The sequence below is a fragment of the Crocuta crocuta genome, unplaced genomic scaffold, assembly GCF_008692635.1.
Source record: "Crocuta crocuta isolate KB4526 unplaced genomic scaffold, BGI_CrCroc_1.0 scaffold737, whole genome shotgun sequence".
Taxonomy (NCBI): domain Eukaryota; kingdom Metazoa; phylum Chordata; class Mammalia; order Carnivora; family Hyaenidae; genus Crocuta; species Crocuta crocuta.
In genome coordinates, this window is record NW_027527804.1 from 249,999 (window position 1) to 254,878 (window position 4,880).

The 4,880-nt window shown below is 44.0% G+C and overlaps 1 pseudogene; it reads left to right on the plus strand.

The window, feature by feature from the left end:
* Positions 1–2,929: 2,929 nt before the first annotated feature.
* Positions 2,930–3,304, plus strand: LOC144239619 (NHP2-like protein 1 pseudogene; annotated as a pseudogene).
* Positions 3,305–4,880: the final 1,576 nt, after the last annotated feature.

Sequence of the window (4,880 nt, forward strand, 5' to 3'; positions counted from 1 at the left end):
AGCCGTGCCAAATTGTTCTCCAGAGTAGCTGAACTAGTCTACACTATGCAGAACATAAGGTTTCTTATATCCCCATATCCTCATCAATACATTATTGACTTTGTATCTTATGCCAGCCTGAGAGTTGCTTAGTTTAACTTGTGTTTCTGTAATTACTAATGTGTTTGAACACTTCTTCATGGGCATCATTCTAAGTGCTGCCCTTGGTAGTAAGCTCTTTGTTACTAAAGGGGCAAATCAAGCACTACCAAAGATATCCAAAGAAATGCCGTGGGCTGCACATCCAGATCCCTGGCTAAAAACAAGCCCAGTCAGGATGTCTAACGTTGAATTTGCAAAGAACACTCTAAAACCCTATACAACAAGAATTCAGAACATCAGTTCCAACTCTACCTCCCAAATCATGTATCTTTTGGCTGCTAGAAACTCATCAACATAAACTGTGGAAGAAATCGAAATCCCATGGCATTCTTCACTTAATGAACATAAACCTGTCACAAGAGCCATTTTCCCCCTCATTAACCCCAGTTAACACACCCAAGGAAGAATGTATCCCAAGATTAGCTCATAAATGAAGCTCAACTTTCATATGACATACCCTCCCTTTCTAGACCTCTTCCAGATTCTCTCATCTCACGGTAGAAAGCAGATTTTAGCTTCATTTTCTTCTCCAATCTAAGCAGCGTAGTGTGCCAAATGGGCAGACAAAACTCTAAACATTAGCCATTTCACCTTTATTAAGAGTGTATGATGTGCCAGAAAGCACTCTAAGCCCTGGGGATACAGTCCCTGACATCAGACAGTGTGCAATCTTGTGGGCAAAGAGTCACATTGTATAAGCAATTACTTTCAGAGACTGTGATTACTTTCAGAGACTGTGATAAGGTTTATGCTGGAAGGAAGAATAGAGTGTTGGAGCGCACAGCAGAAGATTGCTTGACCTGGTCTGGGAAAAGAGAAACAGGAGCAGATGAGACAGAAGGAAAGTTCTTCAGAGGCATATTGCTTGAACTGAAACCAGAAGATCAAGTAGAAGCTTACCAGAAGGATTAGGGGAGGGGGCCAAGAGAACAGCATGTACACATTCCAAAAACTTATAGGTAGCTCACCGTGGCTTAAAATGAGAGTAGGAAGGTGTGGTAGTCAGACATTAAGGCTTTTTGCCAAATATCCTAGCTCTCTCCTACCCCATTGTTCCGAGTGCACCATAAGATAGCAATTCCTGCCCTCCTCATTGTGCCCAGGGTTGGGCAATAAACTGTGAACAGAAGTGATGCCTGTCATTTCCAGGCTGATCATTTCACTGCCAGAGCAAGAGCTACTGGGCTATCTTTCCTCTGCCATGGTGACAGGCAATGGTCCAGGTGACAGAGGCTCCATCAGCCTTTGTCCCAGAATGAAGATGAAGTGGAACAGAGTCCCTGCTGACTTGCAATAGACAAGTAGCTGAGTGAGAAGTAAACTTCTGTTATTTTATATCACTAAGATTGGGTTTGTTTGTTACTGTGGCATAACCTAGCATATCCTGACTGATATAGAACAGAAGGGTAGTAGGAGTGAGAAATGGAACTACAGAGGTAAACACGAGCCTAATCATGATTAACTACTTAAGCCATGCTAAGACCCTTTATCTTGTGGTTGTTATTACCTGTTCTGCAGAATCGAGGGTGCCTCAGGGAAGATAAGACACAAAATATTCAGGGATCCAGGCCTCTGTCCCCAAGTTAAATAGATCACTTCTGCTTTTACCCCTTAGGGTTTATTTAAATATTTCATTTTTAAAACAAGGCTTCACTGACAACAACAACAAAAATGAACTAAAACCCCAGGTGAGGGGTACCTGGTTGGCTCAGTCAGTTGAGCACCTGACTCTTGATTTCGGCTCGGTTCCTGATCTCACGATTCGTGGGTTCTAGCCCTGATTCAGGCTCGTGGTGACAGCATGAAGCCTGCTTTGGATTGTCTCTCTCCATCTCTGTCTCCCCCTCCCCCAACTTGTGTGCTCTCTCTCTCTCTCTCTCAAAATAAATAAATAAACATTAATTTTTTCTAAACCCCAAGTGAATCCTGATGAGACTTGATTTTAGAAAGACTGCTCTTGATAACTCTTTGGAGAATGGACTGTAAACCGGAAACCTGGAGGGAAAAAGATCACTTGGAAGCTACTACCGGAACCTGGATGAGAGATGATGGTGAATTGAACAAGAGAGGTGGCAATGGGAGTGGAGCAAAGTGAAAGGCGTCAGTGATAACTCCAAAATTTCTGCCTTGGACTGAATGTCAGTACCATTCACTAAGATGAGAATCACAGGACAAGAAGCAGGTTAGGGGGGAAGCTGACGAACTCACTTTTAAATATGGTGATTGCCACAGGCCTGTGAAACAGTCAAGTAGGGAGGAATCTCAGGAGTGAGGTCTGGGTTCAAGAAGCCCCAGTTCCACTGCTTCGTGGGAACTTGAGCAATTCAACCCCTCTGAGCCTCAGTTTTCTCATCTGTATAATGGGCTAAAAACATTCAGCTTCATCATGTTGTTGGTTTTATCAAATGTAAACGTTTTGGTAAGAAGCTGCTAGGAAGAGGAACCTGGGTGGTTCAGTCAGTTAAGTGGCCAACGTTTGGTTTGGCTCAAGTCATGATCTCATGGTTCATGAGATCAAGCCTGGCATCGGGCTCTGTGCTGACAGTGTGGAGCTGGCTTCGAATTCTCTCTCCCTCTGTCCCTCCCCTTCTCTTCTCTCCTCTCTCAATAAATAAACATTAAAAAAGAGGGTGCTATGGAAATTCTAAAATGCCACATAAATGGTAATAAGTAGGCACTCAGCCATTTCTACTCCTCCCATGTGGTGCGATTTTCTGGAGGAGGTATGAGCTCTGGCTCTGACCTTGCTGCACTCCCTAAGGGCTGGCAAGACCTCACAATTGCAGACATGACTGAGGCTGATGTAAATCTCAAGGCCTACTCCCTCATGGACCCCCACCTCACCAAGAAAGTCCTGGACCTTGTTCAGCAGTCCTGTAACTACAAGCAGCTTCAGAAAGGAGCCCGTAAAGCCACCAACAACCTCAGCAGAGGCATCTCCCAGTTCACGCTAATGGCTGCACACACAGAGCCCCTGGAGATCATCCTGCACCTTCCGCTGTTGGGAGAGGATTAAGAATGTGCACTATGCGGTCATGTACTCCAAGCAAGCCCTGAGGCAGGCCTGTGGGACCTCCAGGCCTGTCATAGCCTGTTCTATCACCATCAGATGAAGCAGCAGATCTAGTCCGTTCAGCAGGCCACTGAAAGTCTCTTAGTCTAAAACCAGTGGCCTCTACCCCACTTGTCACTGAGTCCACCCCCTGGGGTTGTGTATCATATTGTGTGCGTTAACGCGTAGTATCTACAGCTACATTCTCTTGTTATATGATAGCACTAAATCTGGTTTTTGCATTCCTGCATTGTTTTTGTTTTGTTTTACAGGTTGTTATCCATATAGTACCCCCCTACCCCAATCTCCCTTTCTACTCTCTCTGGCTCTGCCATCTTATCTTCCCTTTTGAAAAACAAACGCATGTCAAAACAGGTGGAAGCAGAGTGATGACACCATTCAAAGGCAGGGAAGAGCCAGGATAGAGATCTGGTTCTAGCCTTCAGGCCCTAACATCCTGTTGTGTGTGGAGCATGTTGGAAGTAAACACCATTCACTTTGTCTCTTTTATGCCTAGAGTACAAAATCCTTCCATACTTGTTTGCTCTCCAGGGGATTATATACCTTTCAGGGAGAAAGCATGTATCCATGAGGTTGCTAGGTGTATGTTCAAATGTTTTGCTAATATGATCCTGCTTTTTGCTTTGGTGATGGGATATTATTCCCCCACTCTTCCCCAACTCCAAACCGTGCCCGTGAGAGCATGCAGCAGCATACCAAAGAGATGTCCTGGAGAAGTCCAGAGGTGGCCTGGCTGAGTTAGACATGGGCCAGTTGACTTAGGTCTTGAAAGAAAGCATCAAGAGTGGCAAGAAAAAACAGGGTCAACTGGTACTGGAATGAAGAAATTTGGGCAAGTCATGTAGACCTGACTGGAAGTTGCAACAGAGATGCTGGAATCCAAGGGAACATCCTTTCTAGTGGATGGAGATGTCTTCAGTGGGTACTTGGTACCAACTCCGAGAGCCCTTACCCTTGTTTTCTGCCACAATGTGGGTCAGATGTATGTGTTCTTTATCACATCAGAAGAATGGTGATAATGTATCATTCTTGTGAGCATCCTAATTCAGAAATATATTCATATTTTCCCAAGAATGGTAATAAGTATTTTCATGGGGAACAAAATAGACATAAGGAACAGGGGAGAGTTGTCTGGGGACCTTCAGGAATTCGTTGGCCAGAAGAGAAACTACAGAGTTTTGTCTGATTCATGGTGGCATCACCAGGGACTTTCCAATTTCTGGGAAACTTAACCCTAAAAAGAAATTATTTCCAGTGGCTTGGTGTCATGGCGATTTAGCTGACTTGAGCCAGAAGTAGGGGATTTGGAGGAAGTCTGCCTAATCGTGGGCAGTGGGAAATTGGGACGGAGCCAATGTAAATGTGGCAGGCTGGGAAACATTTTTGCAGACAGAAAGCATTTAAACAATTTTTTATTGTGGTAACATATACATAACAAAATTTACACTTTTAACTATTTTTAAGTATTCATTTCAGTGGTATTAAGTATGTTCACATTGCTGTGCAACCATCACCAATATCCACCTCCAGAACTTTTTCATTATCCTAAACTGAAACCCTGTATTCATTAAACAATAACTCTTCATTGCCCCCTCCCCGCCCCACCCCTGGAAACCACTATTCTACTTTCTGTTTCTATGAATTTGACTATTCGAGTAACCTCATA